Below are 15899 nucleotides of genomic sequence, written 5' to 3' on the forward strand. Positions count from 1 at the left end.
TACGAACTTAATGACTTGATGAACAAGTGACTGAATGGCTTAAGAGGTCATGCTATCAGAGAGACAATCTATTTTCAAACAGATTTATCTGTGAAGTGTGATCATTTAACCCCTTCCTCTAGTGCAGGGATGGGCCTGCTTTTGAAGGCCCTCAGATAAATTCCCTCCCCTGATCAGACAGTTTTAGACGGAAACACTGTGTAGCAGACGTTGGTGAAATACATATTTTTTCATCTTCATTTAATTTATACATATTTATTTCAAATTCAATTGAAACACAATGAAGCTGTTGGCAATGGCTTAGGATTTCCTTGGTTTAAACAATACACAATGAATCTGATTGGTTAGAGATAAGTTTAAACAAAACGCAATTAATCTGATTGGTTACAGATACGTTTTAACAATACACAATTAATCTGATTGGTTACAGATACGTTTAAACAATACACAATTGATCTGATTGGTCACAGATACGTTTAAACAATACACAATTGATCTGATTGGTCACAGATACGTTTAAACAATACACAATTGATCTGATTGGTCACAGATACGTTTAAACAATACACAATTGATCTGATTGGTCACAGATACGTTTAAACAATACACAATTGATCTGATTGGTCACAGATACATTTAAACAATACACAATTGATCTGATTGGTTACAGATACGTTAAACAATACACAATTGATCTGATTGGTTACAGATACGTTTAAACAATACACAATTGATCTGATTGGTCACAGATACGTTTAAACAATACACAATTGATCTGATTGGCAGATAAGAACAAAGGGGTTAAAAATCAGACTTATATTCAATATTGGTTGTAATATTGGTGAGTGACTAAGCAGAATTTCGATGGTTCTTCACTAAATGACATATGTGCCTCAGTGTGATTATCTTGGTACCTATTTGTACTTTTTAACGTAACAGAACGTGTAGTACACATTGTCAGGTCGTTCTGGGTTAACTCTTTGGTTCAAGTTTATCTATATGGAAAGTGTACATTTGTACTGACAATAAATCAAGAGATAGGACGAGGTACTTCTTTGTAGTTTCAGGGACTTCTTTGTAGTTTCATTTCCTTTTTTTTAAGTCACTTCATAGAAGTCTTGAAATGTTTGTACCATCTGCAGACAATTTTGGTTGGAAGAATATCCACTGAAAGATTGTCCACTGGAAGATTATCCACTGAAATATTGTCCACTGAAAGACTATCCACTGGAAGAATGTCCACTGGAAGAATGTCCACTAGAAGAATGTCCACTGGAAGATTATCCACTGGAAGATTATCCACTGGAAGATTATCCACTGTGCACAATGTTGAAGTACATTCCAGCGCATAAACATTTGGACATTACCGGGATCATAAAGTCGGATTTTGAAGAATAAACTTTAAAAAAGAGACACATGCAAGTAATGGCATCAGTTGACAAAACATGTAAACGTTTATCTAGTCTAGATGGATAATCCTGGTGGATTGTGTAGAAATTATTAGAAAACCTTAGCGTCTGTTTGTGTGTGACAACCTGACTGACTGACTTGACTGACTTGACTGACTACCTGACTGACTACCTGACTGACTGACTAACTGACTTGACTGACTACCTGACTGACTACCTGACTGACTGACTAACTGACTAACTGACTACCTGACTAACTACCTGACTGACTGACTAACTGACTTGACTGACTACCTGACTGACTGACTAACTGACTACCTTACTGACTACCTGACTGACTGACTAACTGACTACCTGACTGACTGACTAACTGACTACCTGACTGACTGACTGACTAACTGACTACCTGACTGACTACCTGACTGACTAACTGACTACCTGACTGACTGACTTGACTGACTACCTGACTGACTGACTACCTGACTGACTGACTAACTGACTACCTGACTGACTGACTAACTGACTACCTGACTGACTGACTAACTGACTACCTGACTGACTGACTAACTGACTACCTGACTGACTGACTAACTGACTACCTGACTGACTAACTGACTACCTGACTGACTGACTGACTACCTGACTACCTGACTGACTGACTAACTGACTTGACTGACTACCTGACTGACTGACTACCTGACTGACTGACTAACTGACTACCAGACTGACTGACTAACTGACTTGACTGACTACCTGACTGACTGACTACCTGACTGACTGACTAACTGACTACCTGACTGACTGACTAACTGACTACCTGACTGACTGACTAACTGACTACCTGACTGACTGACTAACTGACTACCAGACTGACTACCTGACTACCTGACTGACTGGGGATCACCCAGGCTGATCTGCCTCTGTGCCGACTCCAACGAATATGAGAAGAGGAGATTGACCAATGTAAATGACATTGATGTGTGTGTATGTGTGTGTGTGTTGTGTGTGTGTGTGTGTGTTGTGTGTGTTATGTACGTGGTCTCCCATACTGAAACAATATTGAGTAAGGGGGCAGACAGGACAGGACCGGACCTGACAGAGACCACCCACCACAGAGTAGTTTAACATCAATATTTCTCTTTGTTCAGCAGGACATTGATCTACCGTGAACTGAGATGGGCACTCTGGTTGAGTCCCTACCCTATGCCCTATCTATTATATGTATTGCACTAGGGCTCTATAGTAGTAGATACACTGACTGTACAAAACATTAGGAACACCTTCCTAATATTGAGTTGCAACCCAACCCTCCACAAAGTGTTGAAAGCGTTCCACAGGGACGCTGGCTCATGTTGACTCCAATGCTTCCCACAGTTTCAAGTTGGCTGGATGTCCTTTGGGTGGTGGACCATTCTTGATACACACGGGAAACTGTTGAGTGTGAAAAACCCAGCAGCGTTGCAGTTCTTGACACACTCAAACCGGTGCGCCTGGCACCTACTACCATACTCCGTTCAAAGGCACTTAAATATTTTGTCTTGCCCATTCACCCTCTGAATGGCACACATGCACAATCCATGTCTCAATTGTCTCGAGGCTTAAAAAATCATTCTTTAACCTGTCTCCTCCACTTCATCTACACTGATTGAAGTGGATTTAACAAGTGACATCAATATGGGATCATAGCTTTCACCTGGATTCACCTGGTCAGTCTATGTCATGGAAAGAGCAGGTGTTCCTAATGTTTTGTTCTCTCAGTGTATGTAGTGCACTATATAGGGAGTAGGGTACCATTTGACTCTATAGACGAACGTTCACAACAGGCCAGCACTTATTTCACAATGCCTGTGTGTGTGTGTGAAAGCCAGTGTGAGGAAACAGCTTGGCCTCTGTCTGTACACAGATTCATGGAAGATAGTAAGGAAAGAAATGCTATGATTGAAAGAAAACACCTCATCGATTAACATGTAAGGTGGACTGGTCCTTACCTGAGCCGTGTGTGGTATTTCTGGTGTCAGTGAGTCCGTACTGGGCTCTGATGGTTAAGGTGTAGTGTACCAGGAAACACATCAGTTATCTGGCCAGGACGTGTGTTATCTCCAGGGGGTTATGGTGTTCCTCTCTGGCCAGGACGTGTGTTATCTCCAGGGGGTTATGGCGTCCTCTCTGGCCAGGACGTGTGTTATCTCCAGGGGGTTATGGTGTTCCTCTCTGGCCAGGACGTGTGTTATCTCCAGGGGGTTATGGCGTCCTCTCTGGCCAGGACGTGTGTTATCTCCAGGGGGTTATGGCGTCCTCTCTGGCCAGGACGTGTGTTATCTCCAGGGGGTTATGGCGTCCTCTCTGGCCAGGACGTACGCTCGCATCGGACCACTGGGTAGGGGGAACAACAGAGGACAGAAAACGTGAAAACTAGTTTCACACAATCTGGCGCCTGATGGTCTCAAACGCTTCGCTTTGTAAATAATATAATTGAACTACAGGTCAAAGTGTGGTATTTGCTAGTATGTTCCTATGATTAAAACCTGGTAAATGACCTGATCTAGATCCACTCGGAGACATCCTACTGAAAAGGCCCACAGTACACAAAAACACCTCATATTATAGAAGACAACCCACCAGACAAGGAAAAGACAGTCTAACCTAAACAAATAAAACCTTGAATGTTTATGCTAAACAAAACAGACTCCCTGCTGTTCCGTGACGTCTTCACCACCAATCCAACTACGCTTTCAGGAGCGGATTGGAAAAAAAGGCCCCAGGACCGGTTACCGCGGCAACCACCAACCGCTAATTCCTTCCCCCCCTGCTGTTTGCTGCCGCTAACACAGGATGATGTGTTCCAAATGGTCCCCTATTCCCTTTGAAGAGCCTTATGGGCCTTGGTCAGAAGTAATGCACTGCAGTAGAATGAAGTGTAAAAACACCTATAGAAGCCATAGGGGTTCTCTGCATGGGGGTCTATCGTCCAATTAGAAATTAATGTAATAATAGGGAATTCCCCTCGACCACTCCCACAAATTGGAGAAAACAAACATTCTTTCCCGTCAATTTTTTTATTATAAAGACATAACAAAACATGCCGAAAAGCAGACCCCTCAACCTTTTCCACATTTTGTTTGTCACGGATTCTGCCGAGGCTGCCCCCTCCTTGCTCGGGCAGGCTTCGGCGTTCGTCGTCACCGGAATACTAGCTGCTGCCGATCTATGTTCTATGTTTCTACAGTATGTTGCACCTGTTGTCTGATTGTTACACACCTGTTGCCCATTATTGTAATCACGCCTTCCCTATTTAACCCAGTGGCTCCCAATGTGTTTTGTGCGTGGTTGTTTTTCGTTTCGTGTGTCGTTGGTGAGCGGGTTAGTTCCTCCCTGTGTGGAGGTATTTCTGTGTTGTATTTCTTTACTCTTTTCAGTAAAGTACGTTTCTTCGAGTTCTGTGTCCTGCGCCTGACTTCAATCCACCGCATTATACTGACACTCGTGACAGAACCACGCACCATTTATGGAGTCAGCAGGTACAGCCAGTCAGTCCGAATCGATGGAGGAACGATTTCAACAACAGGAGAGTATCATCCAGGCTCTCGGCGCCGCCATGGAGAGGGTGATGAATACTATGGACCGATGGGAGAGAGGTGGCCTTCCCACACCTCCTCCAACCACTCTACCACCCACACCACTGTCCACCCCTTCGCCACCTGGGCCCAGTGGGATTCGGCTCTCGCTCCCGAGGGCATATGACGGTACACCAGCCAGGTGTCAGGGTTTCCTTCTCCAGGTAGAGCTCTACCTGGCAACCATTCACCCGGCGCCCTCGGGCTACGAGAGCGTGTCCGCCCTCATCTCCTGTCTGTCGAGGAAGGCGGTCGAATGGGCCAACGCCGAGTGGGGAGGAGTTGACGCTGCATCGGTCCGCTACGAGGATTTCACCCGCCGCTTCCGGGCGGTATTCGATCATCCCCCGGAGGGGAGAGCGGCGGGCGAGCATCTGTTCCACCTACAACAGGAAAGGAGGAGCGCCCAGGATTTTGCGCTGGAGTTCAGGACGTTGGCAGCCAGTGCCGGATGGAATGAGAGGGCCCTGATCGACCACTATCGGTGCAGCCTAAGGGAGGACGTTCGGCGGGAACTGGCTGGATAACCTGTTGGAGACTCGCGGACGTTCTGATCAGGGCCCATTCATTCCATCCCCCAGCACCTCCGACTCTACCCCCATGGAGCTCGGAGGTGCTGCGCTTAGGGAGACCAGGAGAGGGGCCGTCCCCTGCACCAACTGTGGCCGCAGAGGACACACTGAGGGCCGGTGCTGGGGAGGGTTCCCAGGGAGTCGAGGCAGTAAGCAGAGCACTGGTCGACCATCTCAGGTGAGTAGGCACCCGACTCACCCAGAGCTCCCTGTTGGTCAGAGGTTTATAGAGGTTGTGTTTACTGAGTTTTCTCCTCATTCCCAGCATAAGGCACTAGTAGATTCAAGCACAGCTGGGAATTTTATTGATCGTCAATATTCTCATAGGTTAGGGATTCCTACTGTTCGTGTTGATGTGCCCTTCCCTGTCCACGCATTAGATAGTCGCCCGCAAGGGTCAGGTCTAATCAGGGAGGTTACCGCACCACTCTTAATGAGGACGCAGGGGGGTCATGAGGAGAGGATTAGTCTTTATCTGATTGATTCTCCTGCGTATCCTGTGGTGTTGGGACTTCCCTGGTTAACCACTCATGATCCCACTATTTCCTGGCAACAGAGGGCTCTCAAGGGATGGTCCAGTCAGTGCTCAGGGAGGTGTGTAGGGGTTTCCTTGGGGGCTACTATGGTGGAGAGTCCAAACCAGGTCTCCACAGTGCACATTCCTTCTGAGTATGCCGATTTGGCTATCGCCTTCAGTAAGAAGAGGGCGACTAAATTACCACCCCATCGTCCGAGGGATTGTGCAATAAATCTCCAGGTAGGTGCTGCACTTCCCCGGAGTCACGTGTATCCTCTGTCACAGGCGGAGAAGGCGGCTATGGAAACATATGTCTCAGAATCTCTGAGACAGGGATACATTCGGCCTTCCACTTCACCTGTTTCCTCAAGTTTCTTTTTCGTAAAGAAGAAGGATGGTGGGTTACGCCCGTGCATTGATTACCATGGGCTTAATCAGATCACTGTCAAGTACAGCTATCCCTTACCTACAATAGCATGTATGACGGAATCACTGCACGGGGCACGCTTCTTCACGAAATTGGATCTCAGGAGCGCGTATAATCTGGTGCGTATTCGGGAGGGAGATGAGTGGAAGACGGCTTTCAGCACTACCTCAGGACACTATGAGTACCTCATCATGCCATACGGGTTGATGAATGCTCCATCAGTCTTCCAGGCCTTTGTCGATGAGATTTTCAGGGATCTGCACGGACAGGGTGTAGTGGTGTATATTGATGACATTCTCATATACTCCGCTACACGGGCCGAGCATGTGTCCCTGGTGCGTAAAGTACTTGGACGACTGTTGAAGCATGACCTGTATGCCAAGGCGGAGAAATGCCTGTTCTTTCAGGACTCCATCTCCTTCCTAGGGTACCACATGTCCGCGTCTGGGGTGAAGATGGAAAGTGACCGCATTTCGGCCGTGCGTAATTGGCCGACTCCAACCACGGTGAAGGAGGTGCAGCAATTTTTGGGATTTGCCAATTACTACCGGAGTTTTATCCGGGGCTTTGGTCAGGTAGCGGCTCCCATTACCTCGTTGCTGAAGGGGGGACCGGTGCGTCTGCGGTGGTCAGCGGAGGCGGAAAGGGCGTTCAATCATCTGAAGAACCTGTTTACCTCGGCTCCAATGCTGGCTCATCCGGATCCCTCCTTGGCCTTCACGGTTGAGGTGGACGCGTCGGAGGCTGGGATAGGTGCTGTACTTTCCCAGCGCTCGGGCGCACCACCCAAGCTCCGCCCCTGTGCGTTCTTTTCAAAGAAGCTCAGTCCGGCTGAGCGCAACTATGATGTGGGGGACCGGGAGCTGTTGGCCGTGGTCCAAGCCCTGAAAACGTGGAGACATTGGCTTGAGGGGGCTAACCACCCTTTTCTCAATTTGACTGACCATCGCAATCTGGAGTACATCCGGGCGGCGAAGAGATTAAACCCTCGCCAGGCAAGGTAGTCAATGTTTCTCACCCGGTTTTGTTTCACCCTTTTGTACAGGTCAGGTTCCCAGAACGCTAAGGCAGATGCTCTGTCCCGACTGTATGACACGGAGGAGAGTTCCGTGGAGCCCACTCCCATACTTCCGGCGTCGTGTCTGGGGGCACCGGTGGTGTGGGAGGTGGACGCGGACAGCGAGCGGGCGTTACGTAACGAACCCACTCCTCCCCAGTGTCCAGAGGGTCGTGTGTACGTCCCGCTGGAGGTCCACGATTATTTGATCTATTGGGCTCACACGTCACCCTCTTCTGGTCTTCCTTGTATCGGTCGGACAGTGCACTGTCTTAGTGGGAAGTACTGGTGGCCCACCTTAGCTAAGGACGTGAGGGTTTATGTTTCTTCCTGCTCGGTGTGCGCCCAGTGTAAGGCTCCTAGACACCTGCCCAGAGGGAAATTGCAACCCCTACCCTTTCCACAACGACCGTGGTCCCACCTATCATTGGATTTCGTGACGGATCTTCCCCCCTCACAAGGGAATACCACGATCCTGGTCGTTGTGGATCAGTTTTCTAAGTCCTGCTGCCTCATTCCTCTGCCCGGTCTCCCTACGGCCCTACAGACTGCTGAGGCCCTATTTACACACGTCTTCCGGCACTATGGGATACCTGAGGATATAGTGTCTGATCGGGGTTCCCAGTTCACCTTGAGGGTTTGGAGGGCATTCATGGAACGTCTGGTAGTCTTGGTCAGCCTGACCTCAGGGTTTCACCCCGAAAGTAACGGGCAGGTGGAGAGAGTCAACCAGGAGGTGGGTAGGTTTCTGAGGTCGTATTGCCAGGACCGGCGGGGGTAGTGGTCGGTTTTCCTCCCCTGGGCAGAGATGGCCCAAAACTCCCTCCGCCACTCCTCCACTAACCTTACTCCATTCCAGTGTGTATTAGGTTATCAGCCGGTTCTGGCACCTTGGCATCAGAGCCAGATCGAGGCACCTGCGGTGGATGAATGGTTTCGGCGCTCGCAGGAGACCTGGAACGCTGCCCATGTGCGCCTGCAGCGGGCCATCGGGCGGCAGAAGGCGAGCGCCGAGCGCCACCGCAGTGAGGCTCCGGTGTATGCACCGGGGGACCGGGTCTGGCTCTCGACCCGAAACCTGCCCCTTCGCCTGCCCTGCAGGAAGCTGGGTCGGCGGTTTGTGGGGCCATTCAAAGTCCTGAGGAGATTGAACGAGGTATGTTATAGGTTACAGCTTCCTCCTGAGTATCGTATTAACCCCTCGTTCCATGTGTCTCTCCTCAGGCCGGTGGTAGCTGGTCCACTCCAGGAGTCTGAGATATGGGAGGTTCCTCCGCCCCCACTGGACATCGAGGGGGCACCGGCGTACTCGGTCCGTTCCATCTTAGATTCGAGGCATCGGGTGGGAGGCCTGCAGTATCTCGGGAGTGGGAGGGGTACGGTCCGGAGGAGCGGTGCTGGGTCCCTAGGAGGGACATCCTCGATCCCTCCATGTTGAGGGATTTCCACCTTAGTCATCCGACTCGCCCCGCGCCGCGTCCTCCTGGCCGTCCCCGAGGCCGGTGTCGACGCATGGCTGGAGCCGCGCGTCAGTGGGGGGGTAATGTCATGGATTCTGCCGAGGCTGCCCCTCCTCCTTGCTCGGGCAGGCTTCGGCGTTCGTCGTCACCGGAATACTAGCTGCTGCCGATCTATGTTCTATGTTTCTATGTTGCACCTGTTGTCTATTGTTACACACCTGTTGCCCATTATTGTAATCACGCCTTCCCTATTTAACCCAGTGGCTCCCAATGTGTTTTGTGCGTGGTTGTTTTTCGTTTCGTGTGTCATTGGTGAGCGGGTTAGTTCCTCCCTGTGTGGAGGTATTTCTGTGTTGTATTTCTTTACTCTTTTCAGTAAAGTACGTTTCTTCGAGTTCTGTGTCCTGCGCCTGACTTCAATCCACCGCATTACACTGACACTCGTGACATTGTTATATTACAGCCGTATTTTCAATCAATCTACACACAATACCCCATAATGACAAAGCAAAAACAGGTTTTTAGAAATGTTTGCTAATTTCTTAAAAATAAAAAACAGATACCTTATTTACATAAGTATTCAGACCCTTTGCTATGAGACTCGAAATTGAGCTCAGGTGCATCCTGTTTCCATTGATCATCCTTGAGATGTTTCCACAACTTGATTGGAGTCCACCTGTGGTAAATTCAATTGATTGGACATGATTTGGAAAGGCACACACCTGTCTATATAAGGCCCCACAGTTGACAATGCATGTCAGAGCAAAAACCAAGCCATGAGGTCTAAGGAATTGTCCGTAGAGCTCCGAGACAGGATTGTGTCGAGGCACAGATCTGGGGAAGGGTACCAAAAACTGTCTGCAGCATTGAAGGTCCCCAAGAACACAGTGGCCTCCATCATTCTTAAATGGAAGAAGTTTGGAACCACCAAGACTCTTCCTAGAGCTGGCCGACCGGGCCAAACTGAGCCATCGGGGGAGAAGGGACTTGGTCAGGGAGGTGACCAAGAACCCGATGGTCACTCTGACAGAGCTCTAGAGTTCCTTTGTGGAGACGGGAGAACCTTCCAGAAGGACAACCATCTCTGCAGTACTCCACCAATCAGGCCTTTATGGTAGAGTGGCCAGACGGAAGCCACTCCTCAGTAAAAGGCACATGACAGCCCGTTCGAGTTTGCCAAAAGGCACCTAAAGACCCTCAGACCATGAGAAACAAGATTCTCTGGTCTGATGAAACCAAGATTGAACACTTTGGCCTGAATGCCAAGCATCACGTCTGGAAGAAACCTGCCACCATCCCTACGGTGACGCATGGTGGTGGCAGCATCATGTTGTGGGGATGTTTTTCAGTGGCAGGGACTGGGAGACTAGTCAGGATCGAGGCAAAGATGAACGGAGCAAAGTACAGAGATATCCTTGATGAAAACCGGACAACGACCCTAAGCACACAGCCAAGACAACGCAGGAGTGGCTTCGGGACAAGTCTCTGAATGTCCTTGAGTGGCCCAGCCAGAGCCCAGACTTGAACCCGATTGAACATCTCTGGAGAGAGCAGAAAATAGCTGTGCAGCAACGCCCCCCATCCAACCTGACAGAGCTTGAGAGGATCTGCAGAGAAGAATGGGAGAAACTCCCCAAATACAGGTGTGCCAAGCTTGTAGCATCATACCCAAGAAGACTCAAGGCTGTAATTGCTGCCAAAGGTGCTTCAACAAAATACTGAGTAAAGGGTCTCAATACTTATGTAAATGTGATATTTCAGTTTTTTTTTTTTTTTATAAATTAGCAAACATTTCTAAAAATCTGTTTTTGCTTTGTCATTATGGGGTATTGTGTGTAGATTGATGAGGAAAAAAAACAATTTAACCAATTTTAGAATATGGCTGTAACCTAACAAAATGTGAAAAAGTCAAAGGGTCTGAATACTAACCAGGTCAAAAATCCTGACCTACGGTTCACAATCCTCCCACGTAGGGAAATAGAGCCCTGTGGTTCAGGGCTGGCTACAGGTAGCTACGTGTGTGGAAAACATTTCATCACAGGTAAGACATTTAACTTGTTTAGCACAGTCCGTTTGTAATTCCACTCACTACTTGTAGCTGTATTGTCCGTTTGTTTGTGTTGTTGGTCTTGTGGTCCTAGGACCGTCATGAAAAGGGGCCTGAGGGAAGCCCTACAATATTACGTTTTCCTAAGTAGTGAGAACGCTCAGGAGCAGGCAATGTTGAAAAGTAATCTTTAGACATGTTGTACTTTTCTTAAACGTCGTTTTGTAATTGTCTAAAACAAGCCGACAACAAGAAAATTGAAGATTGAAAAAGGTCAAGTTTCTGCTGTGAGCCAATGGGGTAACCTAGGTAACCACAGATTGTTTTCCCCACAGGCGGGCAGGGCCGTGACGTTCTATCTAATACCGATTGGGACTATAGAAGACCTCACAATGGCTCCCCAGGCCTCCAGGCCCAGTCCTGAATGAGGTGGGCTGACGACAACAGACACCCCAAAGAGCGGCTTCAAAGACTGGAGGATGGAAGTGGTTCATATGGGGCTCTCAGGGGATGCTTAGTAAGGACAAGGACGTTTCAACACATGCTTTTCTACTCACGTTCATTTAAAGCAACAGTACTTCAGTTTACATCCTTTGATTCTCACATTTATAGTGCTGAGATACTAAGGCTGTGTTCACGTAGGCATCCCAATGTTGATACTTTTTCCACTCGTTGGTCTTTAGATCAATAAGTTATTTTGCCAATAATTGGGATAAAGACCAGGGTTCAGCAGGACACTTTGGCCAACGTTCAGATATACATGTAGAAATGATATAAAAACAACACACCTCTCTGGTATATAGAATAAGGACTCTAGTAGGTCAGCTCTAGTTCTATCTACAGCTCTAGTTCTATCTACAGCTCTAGTTCTATCTGCAGCTCTAGTTCTATCTGCAGCTCTAGGTCTATCTACAGCTCTAGTTCTATCTACAGCTCTAGTTCTATCTGCAGCTCTAGTTCTATCTACAGCTCTAGTTCTATCTACAGCTCTAGTTCTATCTGCAGCTCTAGTTCTATCTACAGCTCTAGTTCTATCTGCAGCTCTAGTTCTATCTGAAGCTCTAGTTCTATCTGCAGCTCTAGTCATGTCTATCTGCAGCTCTAGTTCTATCTACAGCTCTAGTTCTATCTACAGCTCTAGTTCTATCTGCAGCTCTAGTTCTATCTACAGCTCTATTTCTATCTGCAGCTCTAGTCATGTCTATCTGCAGCTCTAGTTCTATCTACAGCTCTAGTTCTATCTACAGCTCTAGTTCTATCTACAGCTCTAGTTCTAACTACAGCTCTAGTTCTATCTGCAGCTCTAGTTCTATCTACAGCTCTAGTCATGTCTATCTGCAGCTCTAGTTCTATCTACAGCTCTAGTTCTATCTACAGCTCTAGTTCTATCTGCAGCTCTAGTCATGTCTATCTGTAGCTCTAGTTCTATCTACAGCTCTAGTTCTATCTACAGCTCTAGTTCTATCTGCAGCTCTAGTTCTATCTACAGCTCTAGTTCTATCTGCAGCTCTAGTTCTATCTGCAGCTCTAGTTCTATCTGCAGCTCTAGTCATGTCTATCTGCAGCTCTAGTTCTATCTACAGCTCTAGTTCTATCTACAGCTCTAGTCATGTCTATCTGTAGCTCTAGTTCTATCTGCAGCTCTAGTCATGTCTATCTGCAGCTCTAGTTCTATCTGCAGCTCTAGTTCTATCTACAGCTCTAGTTCTATCTACAGCTCTAGTCATGTCTATCTGCAGCTCTAGTTCTATCTACAGCTCTAGTTCTATCTACAGCTCTAGTCATGTCTATCTGCAGCTCTAGTCATGTCTATCTGCAGCTCTAGTCATGTCTATCTGCAGCTCTAGTTCTATCTGCAGCTCTAGTTCTATCTACAGCTCTAGTTCTATCTGCAGCTCTAGTCATGTCTATCTGCAGCTCTAGTTCTATCTACAGCTCTAGTTCTATCTGCAGCTCTAGTTCTATCTACAGCTCTAGTTCTATCTGCAGCTCTAGTTCTATCTGCAGCTCTAGTTCTATCTACAGCTCTAGTTCTATCTGAAGCTCTAGTTCTATCTACAGCTCTAGTTCTATCTGCAGCTCTAGTCATGTCTATCTGCAGCTCTAGTTCTATCTGCAGCTCTAGTTCTATCTACAGCTCTAGGTCTATCTACAGCTCTAGTCATGTCTATCTACAGCTCTAGTTCTATCTACAGCTCTAGTTCCATCTGCAGCTCTAGTTCTATCTACAGCTCTAGTTCTATCTACAGCTCTAGTCATGTCTATCTGTAGCTCTAGTCATGTCTATCTGCAGCTCTAGTTCTATCTGCAGCTCTAGTTCTATCTGCAGCTCTAGTTCTATCTGCAGCTCTAGTTCTATCTACAGCTCTAGTTCTATCTGCAGCTCTAGTTCTATCTACAGCTCTAGTTCTATCTACAGCTATAGTTCTATCTGCAGCTCTAGTTCTATCTGCAGCTCTAGTCATGTCTATCTGCAGCTCTAGTCATGTCTATCTGCAGCTCTAGTCATGTCTATCTGCAGCTCTAGTTCTATCTGCAGCTCTAGTTCTATCTACAGCTCTAGTTCTATCTGCAGCTCTAGTCATGTCTATCTGCAGCTCTAGTCATGTCTATCTGCAGCTCTAGTTTTATCTGCAGCTCTAGTTCTATCTACAGCTCTAGTTCTATCTGCAGCTCTAGTTCTATCTGCAGCTCTAGTTCTATCTGCAGCTCTAGTCATGTCTATCTGCAGCTCTAGTCATGTCTATCTACAGCTCTAGTTCTATCTGCAGCTCTAGTTCTATCTACAGCTCTAGTCATGTCTATCTACAGCTCTAGTTCTATCTACAGCTCTAGTTCTATCTGCAGCTCTAGTTATATCTGTAGCTCTAGTCATGTCTATCTGCAGCTATAATTCTATCTGCAGCTCTAGTTCTATCTGCAGCTCTAGTCATGTCTATCTGCAGCTCTAGTCATGTCTATCTGCAGCTCTAGTCATGTCTATCTGCAGCTCTAGTTCTATCTGCAGCTATAGTTCTATCTGCAGCTATAGTTCTATCTACAGCTCTAGTCATGTCTATCTGCAGCTCTAGTTCTATCTGCAGCTCTAGTCATGTCTATCTGCAGCTCTAGTCATGTCTATCTGCAGCTCTAGTTCTATCTGCAGCTCTAGTTCTATCTACAGCTCTAGTTCTATCTACAGCTCTAGTCATGTCTATCTGCAGCTCTAGTCATGTCTATCTGCAGCTCTAGTTCTATCTGCAGCTCTAGTTCTATCTGCAGCTATAGTTCTATCTACAGCTCTAGTCATGTCTATCTGCAGCTCTAGTTCTATCTACAGCTCTAGTTCTATCTGCATCTCTAGTTCTATCTACAGCTCTAGTCATGTCTATCCGCAGCTCTAGTCATGTCTATCTGCAGCTCTAGTTCTATCTACAGCTCTAGTTCTATCTGCAGCTCTAGTCATGTCTATCTGCAGCTCTAGTTCTATCTGCAGCTCTAGTTCTATCTACAGCTCTAGTTCTATCTGCAGCTCTAGTTCTATCTACAGCTCTAGTTCTATCTGCAGCTCTAGTTCTATCTGCAGCTCTAGTTCTATCTACAGCTCTAGTTCTATCTGCAGCTCTAGTTCTATCTACAGCTCTAGTTCTATCTGCAGCTCTAGTCATGTCTATCTGCAGCTCTAGTTCTATCTGCAGCTCTAGTTCTATCTACAGCTCTAGTTCTATCTATAGCTCTAGTTCTATCTGCAGCTCTAGTTCTATCTACAGCTCTAGTCATGTCTATCTACAGCGCTAGTTCTATCTACAGCTCTAGTTCTATCTACAGCTCTAGTTCTATCTACAGCTCTAGTCATGTCTATCTGTAGCTCTAGTCATGTCTATCTGCAGCTCTAGTTCTATCTACAGCTCTAGTTCTATCTACAGCTCTAGTCATGTCTATCTGCAGCTCTAGACATGTTTATCTGCAGCTCTAGTTCTATCTGCAGCTCTAGTTATATCTACAGCTCTAGTCATGTCTATCTGTAGCTCTAGTCATGTCTATCTGCAGCTCTAGTTATGTCTATCTGTAGCTCTAGTTCTTTCTTCAGCTCTAGTTCTATCTGCAGCTCTAGTCATGTCTATCTGCAGCTCTAGTTCTATCTGCAGCTCTAGTTCTATCTGCAGCTCTAGTCATGTCTATCTGCAGCTCTAGTTCTATCTACAGCTCTAGTTCTATCTGCAGCTCTAGTTCTATCTACAGCTCTAGTCATGTCTATCTGCAGCTCTAGATCTATCTGCAGCTCTAGTTCTATCTGCAGCTCTAGTCATGTCTATCTGCAGCTCTAGTTCTATCTGCAGCTCTAGTTCTATCTGCAGCTCTAGTCATGTCTATCTGCAGCTCTAGTTCTATCTGCAGCTCTAGTCATGTCTATCTGCAGCTCTAGTCATGTCTATCTACAGCTCTAGTTCTATCTATAGCTCTAGTTCTATCTGCAGCTCTAGTTCTATCTACAGCTCTAGTCATGTCTATCTACAGCTCTAGTTCTATCTACAGCTCTAGTTCTATCTACAGCTCTAGTTCTATCTACAGCTCTAGTCATGTCTATCTGTAGCTCTAGTCATGTCTATCTGCAGCTCTAGTTCTATCTACAGCTCTAGTTCTATCTACAGCTCTAGTCATGTCTATCTGTAGCTCTAGTCATGTCTATCTGCAGCTCTAGACATGTTTATCTGCAGCTCTAGTTCTATCTGCAGCTCTAGTTATATCTACAGCTCTAGTCATGTCTATCTGTAGCTCTACTCATGTCTATCTGTAGCTCTAGTCATGTCTATCTG

Source organism: Coregonus lavaretus (genome assembly GCF_964263955.1).
Source record: "Coregonus lavaretus genome assembly, contig: HAP1_SCAFFOLD_416, whole genome shotgun sequence".
Lineage (NCBI taxonomy): Eukaryota > Metazoa > Chordata > Actinopteri > Salmoniformes > Salmonidae > Coregonus > Coregonus lavaretus.